This window comes from Pongo abelii, chromosome 12, assembly GCF_028885655.2.
Source record: "Pongo abelii isolate AG06213 chromosome 12, NHGRI_mPonAbe1-v2.0_pri, whole genome shotgun sequence".
NCBI classification, from domain to species: domain Eukaryota; kingdom Metazoa; phylum Chordata; class Mammalia; order Primates; family Hominidae; genus Pongo; species Pongo abelii.
The window spans coordinates 85,785,854-85,805,362 of NC_071997.2; the positions used below are offsets into that span (position 1 = coordinate 85,785,854).

Genomic DNA, 19,509 nt, shown 5'->3' on the forward strand with positions numbered 1-19,509 from the left:
AATAAATAAGGTCATGCAAATTGGAAAAGAGAAAATAAAACTCCATTTTCTGATGATGTGATTGTCTACATAGCAAACCCTAAGGAATCTTAAAAAAGAAAGAAAAGTAAACTAAGTAAGTGAGTTTAGCAGGGTCACAGGATACAAGATCAACACACAAAAATCAATTACATAACTATATACCGTACTAACAACAAACATGTAGAAACCAAAATTAAAAGAGATGTAACAAAAAAATATAACCTTAAAGGAGACAGGCTGATGGGATCTTTTTTTTTTTTTTTGAGATGGAGTCTCTGTCGCCCAAGCTGGAGTGCAGTGGCGCAATGTTGGCTCACTGCAACCTCCACCTCTCAGGTTCACACCATTCTCCTGCCTCAGCCTCCCGAGTAGCTGGGACTACAGGCGTCCGCCACCACTCCTGGCTAATTTTTTGTATTTTTAGTAGAGACGGGGTTTCATGAACCGTGTTAGCCAGGATGGTCTCAATCTCCTGACCTTGTGATCTGCCCACCTCGGTCTCCCAAAGTGCTGGGATTACAGGCGTGAGCCACCCAGCCCTGATGGAATATTTCTATACTCCAAAGGAGAAGATTCAAATGGCAGGAGAGAAAAGATGCTAGATATTCTAGAGTTACCACTGCGTTTGTACTTACTCTGGGGAGTGGTGAATAATAACAATGTGAGTCTATAGTCTACCTCACAACCATTTCAGGCCTATCCCTCCTCTCCATCTCCACTGCCCCCTAACAGGTTCAGTCTTCATCATTTGCATGGATGAATCAGATGCCTAAACAGTCTACCTTTCTCCACTCTCACTCCCTTCTGGAGCATCCTTCGTAATATTGATCCCAGGATTTCAAGCATCAAAGAAAAAAAAAACTCAAAGGCCTCCATGTCTGGCTACTTCCTCCACCCTTTAAAAACTGGGAAGAAAAAGTACAGCAAAACAACAGTTAACGGTATTATAATTTAGGAATATTGAGATAATATAGCTGGAATTATGCCATCTGGAGAATGAAGGTGATCAAATGTTTGTTTTTACATATACAGAGACCCTTTCTTTAAAAATGGGAATTCTGACTGGCCGCTCTTCAATCTTCTAAAGACCAAGACAAAGAAACTCTCAGGAAAAAATTAAATTTCAAATGGTTAAAAAAGGTAAATAAACAACTGAAAGAGATTTGTGCAGAGTCTTTCATGGGAAATGTTAAAGAGGATAAACAACCCTCTGTCTCTAGCCAGCCCAGGTAGTCCTTCCTCTACAAGCAACTCAATTAGCTAACCTCAAAGATCTGTGATTTTTCTTTTAATATTAGAATTTTTAAAATAAGCAGAGCATTCCACAAATGGAATCAAGTTATTTAAGGTCTAACATAGCACAACAGTTACAACTAATTCTGATCATACTACTCTCCAATTAAATTAAAGAAAAATCCTAATGTATAATACTGGGTTATTTAAATAGTCTCATACTCCATAGCTAGACATGTTTTCGATCAGGTACAATTTTATGTTCAATTTAAACAATGTAAATGTAGTGTCAGCTACAAAAATATGTAATCGAAGAAATGCTATTCTTCCAACACAAACCTTCCCTTTCCTGTCTCCCCCTAAAAGAACTTCCTACACAATTTAAGGTATAGTCATTTCCCATAAACTTGGCTTAAAATTGAGACTTCTTTTGCAGATAAAGAAAAGCAGGTTTAAACAGTCTCAAAGATGAACTGGTAGTTTAAAGCAGAATTCTCAATATTCTTTGATAAGGATGTAGTGCTACATTAATATCCCCAAAATTCTTAGACATTCTCTGAGATCTGAAATGAATTAAGACTTACTATTAAACAGTTCGCATCATAATTGTTTGAAGTATAGTGGGTAAAAATCCTTTGTTATTGCTTGCAGGTCAATCCTGGAAATCCACTTAAATGGGATAATTCTACATCTTGTTATATGGATTTTCTAATTTTCACAATAAAATGTAAAACTTTCCAGGGGAAATACTTAGACCTAGTATGGATGAACCATTCCACAACTATTTCCCAAGCACTAAATAGAAACCACAAATAGACATAAAATAAAATGTCAAAAATCTTGATTACGGCCGGGCGCGGTGGCTCACGCACGTAATCCCTACACTTTGGGAGGCTGAGGTGGGTGGATCACCTGAGGTCAGGAGTTTGAAACCAGCCTGGCTAACACGGTAAAACCCCGTTTCTACTAACAATACAAAAAATTAGTGGGCATGGGGGCATGCGCCTGTAATCCCAGCTACTCAGGAGGCTGAGGCAGGAGAATCACTTGAACCTGGGAGGCAGAGGTTGCTGTGAGCCAAGATCGTGCCATTGCACTCCAGCTTGGGCAACAAGAGCAAAACTCCATCTCAAGAAAGAAAAAAAAAGTCTTGATTATTATTTTGAAAGAACCAGTTTGGAAATATCTCACCACCCATACTATTTTCTATGTTCTAACTGTTATCAAATTACTTCACCACAAAGATATATATGTGGTTTGTATTATTTTGGCTCCCTACACAAATACTTTACCAGAATTACGCCTTAATGTTATGCTCTCAACTTCTTAAGAGTTTATCAAATAAGTGGTCTTGTATTATTCCATGTTCTATAAAAATGGTATCAAAGGGCTGGGTGTGGTGGCTCATGCCTGTAATCTCAGAACTTTGGGAGGCCAAGGCAGGCGGATCACTTGAGGTCAAGAGTTCACGACCGGCCTGACCAACATGGTGAAACCCCATCTCTACTGAAAATACAAAAATTAGCCAGGTGTGGTGGTACATGCCTGTAATCCCAGCTACTCGGGAGGCAGAGAAGGGAGAATCGCTTGAACCCGGGAGGGGGAGGTTGCAGTGAGCCGAGATTGCGCCACTGCACTCTAGCCTGGTGGACAGAGTAAGACTCCTCAAAAAAAAAAAAAAAAAAAAAAAAAAAAAGTATAAAAGACATCACCCCTGATATAAAGACCCACACAAAAAAATTCCTCTTTGACTTTACTGCCAAGGTTTCTCTTTAAAAAACTGATATGCTTCCTTTATGTAGAAAATGAGAAAAATATAACTCATTGTTTCTCTCCTTTTTTCCTATTACCAACAGAAAATACAAATGGAAGTCCTTTGTTTAAATTTCGGATATATTTGGAGATGCCCCCCAGTCCCTTGTATGACACTTAATCAATTATCATTATACTAAATGTTCAAGTATACATATGTTTGCCAGAGGCATGTGAACCATCTTGAGTAGGGGTTGGGTAAAATGAGGCTGAGACCTACTGGGCTGTATTCCTAAATGGTTAAGGCATTCTAAGTCACAGGATGAGACAGGAGGTCAGCACAAAATACAGGTCATAATGACCTTGCTGATAAAACAGGCTGCATGACAGAAGCCAACCAAAACCCACCAAAACCAAGAAGGCCACAAGAGTGATCTCTGGTCATCCTCACTGTTACATTCCCACCAGTGCCATGACAGGTTACAAATGCCATGGCAATGTCAGGAAGTTACCCCATATGTTCTAAAAAGGGGAGGCATGAATAATCCACCCCTTGTTTAGCATATCATTAAGAAATAACCATAAAAATGGGCAACCAGCAGCTCACGGAGCCGCTCTATGGAATAGCCATTCTTTTATTCCTTTAACTTACTAATAAACTTGCTTTCACTTTACTCTATGGACTCGCCCTGAATTCTTTCTTGCGCAAGATTCAAGAACTTTCTCTTGGGGGTCTGGATTGGGACCGCTTTCCTGTAACATGTTAAATATAATATATATATATAGTGGAAGGAGGAAGTAGATGAAAAACTCATAAAAAGTTAACAGTCAAGTTTTCTGAAACTAAAAAACTATACTTTGGGGCCTAAAATTGAGTAATCTCAAATGTTCCCATTAGATGAATGGGTAAGAATTTCAACGGATTGTAAAAACATAAACCTTCCATTAAAAACAGTAGTAAACAAGCCAGGCGTGGCACGTCACGCCTGTAATCCCAGCACTTTGGGAGGCCGACATAGGCGGGTCACAAGGTCAGGAGTTCTAGACTAGCCTGGCCATCATGGTGAAACCCCGTCTCTACTAAAAATACAAAAATTAGCCAGGTATAGTGGTGTGTGCCTGTAATGTGAGCTACTCAGGAGGCTGAGGCAGGAGGATCGCTTAAACCTGGGAGGCGGAGGATGCAGTGAGCCGAGATCACGCCACTGCACTCCAGCCTAGGTGACAGAGCAAGACTCCGTCTCAAAAAAAAGAGTAGTAAACGTAAAAAAACTTATGACTTCTCAAATAGGAGATGGGAAGGTGCACTTAAGCAAAATGCTGAAGCAATAAACCAAAAGGCAATGATCAAAAGACTAAATGACATAAAATTTAAGACTTCTGTATATCAAAAAATGTCATAAACAAAGGTAAATGATAAGCTGAATAAAACATTTTCAACATATGACATATGGAGACGACATGATATACGACAATGTTGTCATATGCTGAAAATTAAGATATATAAGAAAAAGGTATGTCAGACACAGTGGTGTGCACCTACAGACCAGCTACTAAGAAGGCGGGGGTGGGGGGTGGCGTATGGAGAGGATGCTTGCTTGAGCCCAGGACCTCAAAGTCCAGCCTGGGCAACAAAGCAAGACCTGTCTCTATTTAAAAAAGAAAACAAGACAAAGAAAATGGTAAAACACAACAACTCAATTAAAAAACAGCAAAGGATATCTCTAGAATAATCACAAATCAGATGTATACTTGGCCAATAAAGGTCATTCTTGGAATTTGTCAAAGACATCCAAATTAAAATGTGATACAAATTTATCACTTATCAACCTGGCAAAGTTTGCTTTTATTTCTTTTACATTTTAATGGTACTATCTAGCATGGGTATTGAGAAAGTAGCATTGTCACACACTAATGTGAGAACATAGATCCACATGACATTTCAAAAAGGAAATTGTATATTATGTACTAAAGCTTTAAAACTATGCACATCTTTCTATCCAAGGCTTCACAATTAGAAATTTATTCCAGGAACATAATCAGATAAGGATGGAGATTTATATGCAGGAAATATTCATCATAGCATTAGTTATATTAGGAAAAAATTGGCAATAATCATATTGCTCAGTGAATAGAAGAATGGTTAAATAAATTCTGGTGCCTTTACATGCTGAAATAATAGACATAAAAACCCATGTTTCTGGAGCATTTAATATTCTGGTAATGTTCACGATATTAAATAAAAATGGTTATAAAATAGTACAACTAAATAGACCTCAACACACATATATATCACAAACATTTTTAAAAATATATAGTTAGGAAATACCATTGTGGTTATCTCTGGATAGTTTCTATTTATTGTAATTTCATATTTTCTTTGTTGTACTTTCCAAAATATTAGATTCAATATTTTTAAAATGTTATCTAAAAAGGAAGTAGATCTTGGGGCCAGGTGCAGTGGCTCACGCCTGTAATCCCAACATTTTGGGATTTGTAAAAATACAAAAATTAGCCCGGCATGGTGGCGCACACCTGTAATCCCAGCTACTCGGACACTGAGGTAAAATAATCACTTGAACATGGGAGGCGGAGGATGCAGTGAGCTGAGATCGCACCACTGCACTCAGCCTGAGTGGTAGAGTGAGACTCCGTTTCAAATAAATAAAAGAAAAAGGAAGTCGATCTTGAAAAAGATCAATCTAATTTCATATTATAAACTCAAAGATATATGCAAAATGCAGAAGAAATGAATAATGAAATATTTTTAAAACTTTTTAAAGATGAAGCAATGGTGAGGAAGGAAAGAGACACAAGTAAATGGTGGGTTAGAGGGGCAGAGAACACAATCAATGGAGAAAGGAATCACAAATACAGGTCTCCATTCAAGCCAGTGTGACTTTCTCAAACAGTATTAGGAATTAGTGGTAAATAATATCACTAATGAATTTCATCTCATTTATGAGTCTCTTCTGGTTGCAAGGTTCTGACATACTCGAATGTAGGTGTGTATGGCTGAGGAAGGATCCTGATTAATAAGCATGGATTTGACAAGGAAAACAGGTCAGAAGTCCAAGAACAAAATCAGTAACACAAGTGGGTCTGGGCCTCAAGGATACTGGGACTGAGAATGGGTCTGGTTCCAGGGCTGCCCTAGGAAGCAACAAGAGGAGCAGTAGGCAGTGGCAGATCCTCATTCTAGAACTCTGGTTCTTACTGGGACCCAGCAACTCCCTGGGTATCAGCTTTAGATATGTGATTTGCCTCCAGCCACCAGCTGGTATCTCTGCTTCTAGACTCTGTATTCTTCTTCTTCCTCATAGGTGCCACTTTCTCATACCTTTTGCTAATTCTTGGTCTATCACAGGCCCCTCCTATCTCTCTCTTGATTTTACAAATTCTGCTTCCAATACTTAACTGTCAATCTCTATTTCTTTTTGTGAGTTTTATGATACACATCATGTGTATCCTTACAGTAACCAGCACTCCACCTTGTCTATCTGGAGTATATCCAGACAGAAAATTAAAAGCAAAAGCTATATTTCTTTAACCAAATATAGCCAATTGTAAGGCCTGTCAGAACCTGATTGGTTAAGCTCATTCCCATGTGGAGACAACTTTCTGTGCTTCCACCTGGTTGGGCAGTGGCCGACCAATCACTGGTGACTTTAATTTGGATACCCATGCCAGTCCAATCACCTATGGCCAGGTAAGGTAAGGTCATTCATGATCGAAAGCACAGCTACCTTGGTTTACTCCCTCAGTGAATGTTCTCCTTAGACATGATTGTAGGAATAGCAGGTACTGAAATTACTCAGTGACAAAATGTAATAACAAAAGGTCTTATCCAGTATTTCATAACTCATGTTCCCTAGAATTCTAGTATACCACATGACGTTAACAAGTATTCTACAAATAAAGGTTTCCGTTTGAATATGTTAATACCTTAGTTTTCTGAGAGAGGAGATCCTCCTGGGCATTATTTCCTAAACTGGTCACAGAAGCATTTTTCAATATTATGAAGTAGAGCAGAATACATATCTTATAGTATATTGATACAATGGAATAGTATATGCACAATGGATTAGAGAAATAAAAATATACACATGAATACTGACATGTATACATATGTGTGTAGACATGTGTACAAAAGAGGCAAAACTAAACTATACCATTTAGGGATGCACATATAGATGGTAAAAGTTTAAAGAGAAAGAAAAAATGATGTTCACAAAAGTAAGAACATGGTTACTTCTGGGGGATGCGATGGGGTGGGGACAGATGGAGTTTGACTGGGAAAAGGCACACAGCAGGCTTCTGGTTCACTGGCAATATTCTATTTCTTAATCTGGGTAGCAAATATGCTTTATAATTACTCATTAAACTGTACCTTTATAATGTATTCATTCTTTTATATATGGGTTACATTTTACTACAGAAAAGGAGAATAACCAAAAAGCAGCATACACAAGACAGACAACAAAGAAAGCAGAAAGCAGTACTGTACTTGTACTTGGAGGCACTCACAAAGTGCTACTAACAACCACCTCAGGTACCCTTCAGTGAAACCCCAATAATAGTTCACCCCTACACAAGACTATTATTTCTCTAATTATATTACCTTTCGAACTATCATTCCTGTAAGATATTACATCTTAGGACAATTTACAATCCAATAACAATGGATATAGTCTTCTGCCAAGTTTTTTTTCTCTTTGACTCCCTATGGTTACGTATGTTTTGCTATTTACAAAAAGAGCCATTCTGAGAGAGAAAGCCACAAATAAAATTTGGCACAGTTGACCCAATTAAATATTCCACCAAAGAAAAACATGAAGCATCCACTTTCTACTGGTACATTACTTCAAATGTTGTAAAAATCAAACGTGTTAAATAATTCAATAATTTACAATATTTAAGAATATAATGCTCCTTGATATGACATTATTCTGCTACAGTGTTTATTCTAAGATGTTCCTTAAAGAATCTGAGTTCTTATCCTGGTTCTGCATCTTACTTACTGTTAGCAAGATGCAGCTTACTAGCTTTCTTATTTCACTGTATGGGAAAAAACTTCAGTTTCCTGGATGTGATTAATGAACTTCATCTATTTAACCAACCTAGTTCCTTCAAGTGAAATGATGCTAATGGGAAAAAAATTTTATTTGACTTACAGATTTTTTAACATATACATAGAAGCTATGAGAACATATGTTCCTGCCTTTACAGTTATAAACAAATATTCTCTAGGACCAATTTTCACCTCCTCAAATACAACTGGACGTGTATGGGAAACACACTTGAGTCCACACATTCAACACATACTCTTCAGTCCACTAACAGCTTAAAACTCTGTCCCAATCTGGCTATTCTCCATCTCACCTCAAATTAACTATATCCAAAATTAACAATATGTCTCCCCAGGTTTGTACTTGAAATGTTATTTACCAGGTTTGTACTTGATTTCTTGGGAAAACCTTAGAGTATCTTACTCTTCCTCCACTTAATACCACCATATTTAATGTTACCTAGTTCAACAGTTTCTTTTTTCAAGATGTCCCTCCAATGTACCTTTTCTGTCTACTTTCACTGCCAGTAACTTTGTCCAGATTTCTTTTGCCTCATTCCTAGATTTCTACAACACCTTAGTCTCTCTCCTATCTTCCTGGACTCATAATAATGCCAGATTGTTTCTTTTAGGAACATTCAACAGTTAGAGCATCTTGCGCCTCGCATTCACTCATTACCACCCATAATCAGACCCTGCTTTATCCAAACTAATTTCTCCTTACACTGAAATACCTCCCTTAGTTGGCCCTCTACCATTCAATTCTATTTTTAACATCTACATCAAGTTCAAATGTCTCCCTGTTGATTTCTCTAAAAGGGTTTATAGTTAACACCACAATTTGTTCTCATCTTTTCAGATCATTTCAAGCATATCAATTTAATCTCTACAACTGTAAGATTCTAAAGATAAAAAATGGTCTTATATTGCTTCTTAAAACCCAAAGCACATAGGAGAGGGATGGAAATTTACATCCCAATTTTTTTTTTTTAGAAAAGACAGAAAGGTATCAGAGCCAAGGTACTATCTTCTATTCTGCTGCTTTGATCTTGGCTCAGGTAACTGATTATATCAACAGCTGGTGTGTGAGTTGGCCAGTAAAGCATGACTCACCATTTTGCCAAACAATCAGCTTCAATGGGAAAGCTTCTGTGAAATTCTGTTTAAACCACTGGATATGTATTCTACGTAAATGCATGAATTATTTGAAAGCTTGATCAGATAATTTTAGTAGAAGAATCTGATTGCTAATTTGGGCTATGTGCCCACTAGAATACAGACCCCAAATCAGAATTTTCTAGGCATCAGGCAAATTATTAGCAACCAAGCATCCAAAAATAATTATTGTCACCAAACTGATAATAATCAGTTATCAGATTGCTATCTGATAATAAAAGTCACGCAGTAGGAATGGAGTTAATTTTTCTTACTTTACCCATTAATAATCTTTTTCTCTTCAATACCAGAAGAATTTTATAAAAGCAAAACCATCAAGCTACAGCTGTAATATTTCTTCTCATTGTCCAGTCATGATAAAATCTCCATAGTTCAAAACAATAGAAATTCACAGATTGTATTGTCCTGTGTCTCTCATCAAATAATTAAGAGACTCTTAAAATCCAGTCTTTTATTGTGAAAGGCCACTGTATTTCTCTAATTCCACTCTTGGATCTACTTTTAAGATTTAACACCTGGATAATGTTCTTCATAACTTTCTTAGTTTACATTTCAGAAGCTAAGATTGGGAGAGGTGATAAATTACTTGCTAGAAAAATAAGTTCTTAATATAGGTGAGTGTACTTTTCTTAAATTTCCTTTCAAGAAGCTATGTGAGTACAGGTTGAGCATCCCTAAATCCAAAAATCTGAAATTCAAAATGGTCCAAACTCTGAAACTTTTTGAGTGCCTACATAATGCTCAAAGGAAATGTTCATTGGAACTTTTCGAATTTCCACATTAGGGATGCTCAACTAGTAAACATAATGCAAATATTTAAAAAAAAATCTGAAATCCAAAACACTTCTGGTCCCAAGCATTTCAGGTAAGGGATACCAACCTGTATGTGGCTTGTGTTTGTGGGTAATAGGTGTTTGGGGGTAGCACAACAACCCAAGCGTCCATCAACATATGTATGGACAAACCAAATGTGCTACATACATAATGGAATATTATTCAGCCTTAAATAGGAAGGATATTCTAACACATGCTACAACATGGATGAACCTTGAAGACATTGTGCTAAGTGGAATAAACCAGTCATAAAAGGGCAAATATTGATGATTCTTCTCATGAGGTTCCTAGAGTAATAAATTCATAGAGACAGAAAGCAGAATGGTAGTTTCCAGGGGCTGGGGAGAGGAGGAAATGAGGTTAGTTTTTAACGAGTACAGAGTCTCAGTTGGGGAAGATGAAAAAGTTCTGCAGATAGATGGTGATGATGGTTGCACAATAATGTTGATGTGCTTAATGCCACTGAACTACACACTTAAAAATGGTTACAATGAGCCAGGTGTGGTGACTCACATCTGTCATCCCAGCACTTTGGGAGGCCAAGGCAGGAGGATCGCTTGGGCCCAGGAGTTCAAGGTATAGTGAGGCCTCACCTTTACAAAACAAGTTAAAAATTAGCTGGGCATGGTGGCACACATCTACAATCCCAGCTACTTGGGAAGTCGAGGCAGGAGGACAAATTGGGCCCAGAAAGTCAAGAGGCTGCAGTGAGCTATGATGGCACCACTGCACTTCAGCCTGAGCCAGAGAGAGAGACTGTGTCTCAAAAGAGGGAGGGAGAGAGGGGAAAAGAGAGGTAGAGAAGGGGAGAGAAGGGAAGGGGGTTGGGGGAGAGACAGAAATGGTTAAAATGGCAAATTTTATGTTTTGTATATTTTACTACAATAATAAAAAAATATAACACAGAGAATCATATTACCTTTTAAATAACTCTATGTTCCATGTGGTCAATTTTGAGGCATTACTTCTACTATTGACTGTGTCTACTCTTTTCACATAATGGAGAAAATAGGAAAAAAAATTAAGTATAAGAAAAGACATCAATGTCTACATAAGCAATTATCTTTGTACACATGGGTATTTAAATACTGTCATCTGCTATGTCTGATATTTTTGCTGTACTCTTCCCAAACGTCTTTATCCATTCATTCAACAACTATGAACATGGACTATGTGCTAAACTTTATGTAAAGTGCTAGAGATAAAAAGATGAAAAACACAGTCTCTGCTAAGTCCAGAATCCAGCAGAGAAGGCAAATGACAATATAGCCTAAATGTGAAATAATTAGAGTGCTCTGGGAACGCAAAGCAACTACCTCTAGTTGGAGTAATGTTGCAGACTGCCAACTGTCCCCATACCTGTTCTCTTTTCTTCCATAATAATATAACCTTCCTTGTGGCCATGGACTAAGTTCTGGCCAATGAGATGCAACCAGATACATGGTGTGGGAGGCTTTAGGGAAGCTTTTTTAAGAAACAGCTGGTGTATGCCCTTTGTCTCTTTTTTCTTCCATACTGCTACTTAAAACAAAGACACCTCAATTTTGAACCATAAGGACAAGGGTCGAATCTGAGAGCTTCCAAAGCCATGAGCTGAAAATTACTTTGTGGAGCAGAGCTGTCATTTTAGCCCTACACTGCAAACTCTGAACTTTGATAGGAAATAAATTCTCATTTTTAGGCCATCCTTATTTTGGACTTTCTGTTACTTGCTACCATACCTAACTAATGCAGGGGGTCAGGAAAGGCTTTGCAGAAAAGGTGATCATAAGCTAGGTTTTAATGACTGAATAGCTATGTGCCAAGTGGAAAATGGAATTTCAGGCAGATATCACAAAGGCATGGACTCAGGAAAGGGCCTGGCTCTCCAAAAGATAGAAAATGATTCAGATGGCTGATGTATGGGGTGGATGATGTCAAGTAAAAGACAAAGCAACCCGAAAAGTGGGGAAGAGAGAGACTATCAAGGGTCGTCCATGCCATGTTTAAAAGGTGCTTTTATTCCTGGATGTAGTCTTATTAAATGACTAAGACTTCATTTCTCTGCATATGCTAGAAGAACCAAACGGCTCAGCTGGAAGACAATCAAATCAGTATGGATTAGGTATGATGAGGACAGAGGTTCAGGAAAAAAAAAATCTTATTTCTATAAGAGAAGGGTACATTATTATTTTAGTAAATATTGAGGACTAGAAGAAATATTATATGACATGAAGAAAAGATTATGACTCTGAGAGTTAAGGGAGAAGAGTATGGATAAATGCATACTTTGGTAATGGCCAGATTAAGTAAAGATTCAAATATCTGCCTATTAAAGTGAACTAAGGCCAATGAATTATGGTATAACTATAACCATCTATCAATAATAAAATTCCTTTTTATTATATGCCTATACCTGTATGCAGGTTTCCTTTCACAAATGGCTGTTATAGGTTAGTAAGTGATAGCTGAACAGTACCAGAAACTTGGTATTTGATGATCTGACCCTTATCAAAGAGTTATAAAGAAAAATCAGTGCTTTCAAAGGTTATTAAGAGCTTTAATTTTTATTCATACAAGTGGCATTCTTTCATTTTCCGCAATGATTGTATATTATTTTTGTAAATTTTAGTTTTCTAATAAAAAAAAACCACCAGTGTCCTATTAAGAAAATAAAAAACAGCACCAACTATTGCTCCACAGAAGTATCAGAGACAAATTACTGAAAGGGTATATGGCCTCTGTGAATCCATAATCCATTAATTATACTCTCCAAAGTGTCAAAGATCAGAAAATTCCAAAAAGTCCCATAATGTTTCCATTATTTCTTTCAAACTCTCCGTTAAGTACTAAACTTCAGTCTTTTAATAAATAGTTACTGCATACTGATTACATCCTAAATAGAGTGTGGGACAGTTTATTAACTAGAAAACTGTAGGACATGGTTTTTATGTTTTAACCTGATATTCCTGCTTTCAATTACTTTTGGTGTGTCATTAGTATCTTCAACCAGATTATGAGTTTTATCAGCACCTTACTCTGTAACAGGCACCAAAACACTTGCTAAGGAGCACTGTGGGAAAATACTGATTTTTTAAAGAGTGAGATATATGGCTTTCTTCATTTAGATGTGTTATTCAAATCATTTGTATCTAATTGTAACTTTTGCTTGAAAGAATGTTATAGCTTTTTTTAACCTTGAATTTTACTTGCTTATTATTTATTCATCCCTTACAATGGTTATTCCTTTTTTTTTTTTTTTTTTTTGAGACAGGGTCTCAGTTTCACTCTGTCACCTAGGCTGGTGCAATCCAGGATCACTGCAGCCTCGACCTTCTGGACTCATGCAATCCCCCCACTTCAGTCTCCCAAAGTGTTAGAATTACAGGCATGGGCCCCACACTCAACTAGTTATTCTTTATTAGAAAATAATCTGGAACTGGCTGGGCATGGTGGCTCATGCCTGTAATACCAACACTTTGGGAGGCTGAGATGGGTGGATCACCTGAGGCCAGGAGTTCAAGACCAGGATGACTAACATGGTGAAACCCCGTCTCTACTAAAAATATAAAACTTAGCTGGGCATAGTGGCATGCACCTGTAATCCCAGCTACTCAGGAGGCTGAGGCAGGAGAATCTCTTGAACCCGGGAGGCGGAGATAGCAGTGAGCTGAGATCGCGCCACTGCACTCCACGCTGGGCAATAGAACGAGACTCTGCCTCAAAAAATAAATAAATAAAATAAAAATAATTTGGGCAAAAATAGGAATCTAGTATGTAAAGAGGCCTTTGACCCATGTAATTATTTGCCAGTGGATATACATTAAGATGTTAAAATCTCTCCAATTATGATCCACCACATGATTTTTAAACATTGTAAGAATAAAGCTAACAGTGAAACCACCTATTGTGAAAGCTGATTATAAATTCACCTAACGCATCACCATATAAAAGACTAACTCACATGGCCCTGGCCCTTAATATCAAGACATGAAATTACGGTGATAATGATTTCTAGGAACAAAGAAAGGACACAGTTGCCAGTGAGCATCTATAGCTTTTATAATATTCTCAAAGGGGTCAAGCCTATTAAAGATACACATTGGTTCTTCCTTACCTCCAGATTCTCAGAGCCCAGCTGGGCCTGCTTCAAACTATCTTCCATACTGTCTCCAGGAGTGCCACATAAATCAGCACTGGGAAATAGTTTCTGTTCAAAATTCTTCAGTGGTCTCCACCCCTTGAAGGATAAAATGTAAATTCTTTCAAGTGGCACACTGGGCCATGATGAATTTGGCTCCTGCCTAACCACTAAGTTTCATTAACAGCGTTTCTTTTTCTTTCCAAGTTCAAACTACATAGGAGTTTTCTGGAGACACCAGGCTTCCTTCTGCATGCTATTCCACAAGCTGCTGTTCCCTCTGCTTGGAATGTCCTCCCTCTACTTACACTATACCTGGCAAAAACATTACTACACTCATTCGGCAAGTCTCAGTTCATTCATCATCTTCCCTGTAAAGGCATCCAAGACTCCTCCAGGCTGACTGACAGCTCCTTCCAGTGATGTGCTCTAGGAATGGAATAAAAGCCTTGATACAGTCAGTTCTACTATAATGTTTGTTTTGAAAACTACAATTTGTTTCAACGTGCTGGTTACACTAGGGCACAACATGAGCACATGAATCCCATTTGCTTTTGTGCCATTTAACACTAGACGAATGAAATAAAACCGCATCCAGCCACAGAGCCTGAACATAGGAATACATAACACATATACCTCAAACACCTCCCAGCTACCTCAATACATCTTTTATGTCACCAGCCACAGCCATCCACATCTGGTGTTAACTTTTCCTCAGATTTCAGGCAACTGTCCTCCCACCATTTCATAGTAACTCACAAGAGGCAACTTTTCCCATGACTACCTTCACAAGCAAACTTCAGGTCTTTTTTAAGGTAAAGTGCCATATTTATTGTAGTTTTTATGTTTCTCTTATGTAAAACTGTTAAAATGGTGCTATCATTTTTATTAGGTTCCTACTTCTTTTAAAAATGTGTTACTGATGAAACTTTTATGTGTTGTGCCCCTATCTTATTTCTCCCTACACTTGATGATTTTTAAGAATGTATACATCTCATTATAGCAGAACTGACCGGATGCAGTATTTTGCTGGTTTCTGTGGTATATGTACCAACAGTTCAGTTCTACTGGCCAAACCTGGCTCCAACATACCACATCCACAGTCCTTTGTACATATCTGTGTCATAACAATCACATTTTTGCTTAAGTCCTTTCCTGTTTATTTCAATAGACAGTAAACTCCTTGAGGGCAGGGTCCTTGTCTTAGTATTAGTATTTTCTGGCTGTCATAACGAAAACACCATAAACAGGGTGGCTTATACACAAAAGAAATGTATTTCTCGTAGTTCTGGAGGCTGAAAGTCTGAGATCATCATAGCACTGGCAGATTTGGTGTCTGGTGAGGACCTGCTTCCTGGTTCAGAGATGGCCATCTTCTCACTGTAACCTCACATGGTGGAAGGAGAACTCTCATCTTTTCAGCTCCATACAAAGGCACGAATCCCATTCATGAGGATACCACCCTCATAACTTAATCACCTCTCAAAGGCTCCACCTCCTTATATAATCACACTGGGGATTAGGTTTCAACATATGAATTTTGGGGGGAATACAAACATTCAGTCTATAGCAGCCCTTTCCACCTTAGTACTGATACTCCTTGAAGAGTATCCAGCAGATAGTATGCATCTTGCTAATGCAGACACAATGGAGTAATGGATTTAAAATCGAATACAAAAAGAATGGCTATAAAGCCTATTTCTACAATGGAGAATTAATCACATCTGCTCTGCTCCAAACCCCCACCAACCTTATTAGTAAAAGGAGAGCTTGGATTTAAACACAAGTGTTTCTGACCCCAAAATTTAACACAAAAGAGACAATGGTCCATAATAAACCTTCATATCTGAATATACCTACTAATCCAATATGCTAGCCTACATATACTTCAAGGTAAATGAGAATTATAGACTAATTAATAAAGCAGACTCCGGAAATGTGGTTGACAGATTTTTTTCCCATCAACTGGCAGGTGTACATAAAATGTCTTATAAGAATATGCAAATTAAATTTAGTTATACATTTAATATTTCATGGGAAAAAAATTGTATGAAATAGGACACATTCTCCAAATATGGGCCATTTAATCTTTTTGAGACAGAGTCTCACTCTGTCGCCCAGGCTGGACTGCAGCGGCACAATCTTGGCTCACCGCAACCTCCGCCTCCTGAGTTCAAGCAATTCTCCTGCCTCAGCCTCCCAAGTGGCTGGGATTACAGGCACCCACCACCACGCCTGGCTAATTTTGTATTTTTAGTAGAGACGGGGTTTCACCATGTTGGCCAGGCTGGTCTCAAACTCCTGGCCTCAAGCAATCTGCCCACCTCGGCCTCCCAAAGTGCTGGGATTACAGACGTGAGCCACCACGCCGGGCCAACCTAATCTTAATCTGAGCCAATCTCAAAAGTTACCCTGAAATCTAGGACAAACAGTATTAATATCCTGAAACTTAAAATACAGGGCATTACATGGCATAGTAGTTACCAGACGTGAAGTGATTTGTTGGCCAAAATCCGTATCTAAGATTGATTTCTTTACATATACAGTCATGTGCTGCATAATGACGTTTGGGTCAATGAGAGACGGCATATATGATGGTGGTCCTTTAAGATCATAACAGAGCTGAAAAACTCCTATTCTAGTGATGTCTAGATGATCCTAACCAAGTGTATGCTCAGGACAATGTGTGTGTTTGTATCTTAGTCTTTAACAAAAAAGGTAAAAACTTAAAAACAGAAAAAAGCTTATAGAATAAGGATATAAAGAAAAAACATTTTTGTACAGCTGTATATGTTTGTGTTTTAAAACAAGTACTACTACAAAAGAGGCAAAAAGTTATAAAGAATTAAAATGTCTACAAAGTAAAAAAGTTACAGGAAGCTAAAGGTCAATTTGTTATTGAAGAAAGAGATTTTTAAGTAAATTTAGTGTAGACTAAGTGTACAGTGTTTATAAGGTCTACAATACAGTAATGTTCTAAGCCTTCACATTCACTCACCACTCACTCACTCACCCAGGGCAACTTCCAGTCCTGCAAGCTCCATTCAAAATAAGTGCCCTATACAGGTGTGCCATTTTTAAATATTTTATACTGTATTTTTACTGTACCCTGTGTACAGATGTTTAGATACATAAATACTTACCATTGTGTTACAACTGTCTAGAGTATTCAGTACAGTAACATGCTATACAGGTTTGTAGCCTAGGAGCAACAGGCTACGCTATACAGCCTAGGTGTATAGTACACCATACCATCTAGGTTTGTGTGAGTCTTGTCTATGATGGTCGAACAATGAAATCGCTTAATGACGTATTTCCCAGAACGTATCCCTGTTGTTAAGCAACATATGACTACTTTTGGATCCCCTATTATATGCATACATTTAAATTTTTTAAGTCACAGTATTTATATTTTAACTACTGTTGTCTTGAGTAACATAGAAAAGTATGAATTTCAAGCTATATGTCAGTGATGTTAGTAAAAAATTAGATTTTAGCATACTAGCGTATGTCTCAAACAATGGTGAAAATTAGTTTCTTATATTAAGGTTTTGCTAAGAAACTAAACCACACATAGTGCTTGTGAAGTTATACAGCACGGAGAAACGGTTCTCAAATTAAGCATGTATCAGGATAACAGAGGGCTTGTCAAAACAAATTACTGGGTCCCACTCCCAGAATTTCTGATTCAGTAGATCTGAGGTGGAGCCAGAAATTTTGTGTGTCTAACAAGTTCCCAGGTTGATTCTGACGATGCTAGCCCTGGTACCACACTTTGAGAACCACTGGCATAGAGGCAAATGACAAAGCTTTGGGGGTCAGAAATACAAATCGCTGGCCAGCGTGGTGGCTCACGCCCATAATCCCAGCACTTTGGGAGGCCGAGACGGACGAATCACTTTGAGGTCAGGAGTTCAAGACCAGTCTGGCCAACATGGAGAAGCCCCATCTCTACTAAGAATACAAAAATTAGCCGGGCATGGTGGCACACACTTGTAGTCCCAGCTATTTGGGAGGCTGAGGCAGGAGAATGGTTTGAACCCAGGAGGTGGAGGTCGCAGTGACTGAGATAGCAGCACTGCACTCCAGCCTAGGCGACAGAGCAAGATTCTATCTTGAAAAGGAAGAAATAAAAATCCCTGCTTGTATTTAACATCTATGGACACAGGTTAACAGTTTTACCCTTAAATTTCCTCATGCCTAAAATGAGGAAAATTATTGGAGAATTAAACAAATAATATATGTAATAAGTGCCCAATACATAGTAAGCACTCAAATGATAGCTACGTGTGTTGGCTTATGAATAAATGAATGTCATACTTAACAGTACACATTGCTCCAATGCAAACCAAGATAGAGTAAAAACACTCCATCCTGTCTCTCCTACTGAATATAGCTATAAAACCCCAGAATGCTTGGAGCAGCTATTTAAAGATTCTGAAAAGTAAATGGTGGGAGGTAGATGGCAAAATATCAAAATTCAATGGTAGCATGGAACCAGTGGTAAGTTTACTTTTTTCTCCTCTTGTATCCTGCCACCTGGACTTGGGGGAAACCTGGAAGTGGAAATCAATGCAGAGATCCAGGAGAAGACGTCCAGTTCAGGCTTAAGAAACTGGGAAAAGGATCCTGGCAGTTAACAGTTGGGCGCCCACAGGTACCTAAAACTCTGAGGGAGGGAAACGTTCCTCCACAATCCCAGAAGCTGTCATTTCAAGACAGTAGGCAACCTCTTTCCATCAGCCTTTTTTTCCTCTCTGTACTCCTACCACTTAGCCCTGGATGTGGGTGCAATCACAGGAAGTGAGCAGAGTAGAAAAAGACCCAGCTTTTCCTCTCAAGGACTGAAAAGAGGTTGGGAGCAGAAAGTATAAAGGAAATTGCGGAGAGGGAGGAACTCACAGGAAAGTGAATCCATAAAGTTGATTATAAACTCCTGGCTTCATCCCAGAGCTGAACATGGCATGGATCTCAACCTAAACAGCAAACCAAAAACTATGAGAACTGAACTAAGAGAGAGATTACCACCTATCTCAAACTGACTGGAACAGTATCAGACTGATACTGCATATAGGACAGACCCAAACAGCGAAGCACTACAGGCTTTGAAAACAAACTGACATTGAAATCACCACCCACAGAAAGCTGGCTGCAACTTGAAGGTTGAACCCAACAGACTCAACTGACTGCTAAAACACAAATAGCAACATTCTCCATGGAATTTAAGTAAGATCCAGAATCTTATAATGTAATATTGAAAATGCCCAGGATGCAATCTAAAATTACTTAGAATATGAAGGACCCA

At 38.2% G+C, this 19,509-nt stretch overlaps 1 protein-coding gene across 22 annotated transcripts in view; it reads right to left on the bottom strand.

Moving 5' to 3' along the window:
* Nucleotides 1-19,509, bottom strand: part of SOCS5 (suppressor of cytokine signaling 5) — a 66,251-nt gene that overhangs the window by 15,857 nt on the left and 30,885 nt on the right. For 3 of the 22 annotated variants that reach the window (XM_063713695.1, XM_063713698.1, XM_063713691.1), the window contains exons 2-3: nt 14,181-14,303; nt 11,004-11,067 (exon numbers count right to left, since the gene is read on the bottom strand). The exons of 10 other annotated variants lie outside the window; for them this stretch is intronic. The gene's annotated coding sequence lies outside the window, so the exon portion shown is untranslated. Of the gene's footprint in view, nt 1-11,003; nt 11,073-14,180; nt 14,304-19,106; nt 19,182-19,509 lie in introns of those variants that run through there. 9 more of the 22 variants (XM_063713694.1, XM_063713697.1, XM_063713690.1 and 6 more) reach the window with 6 other exon arrangements.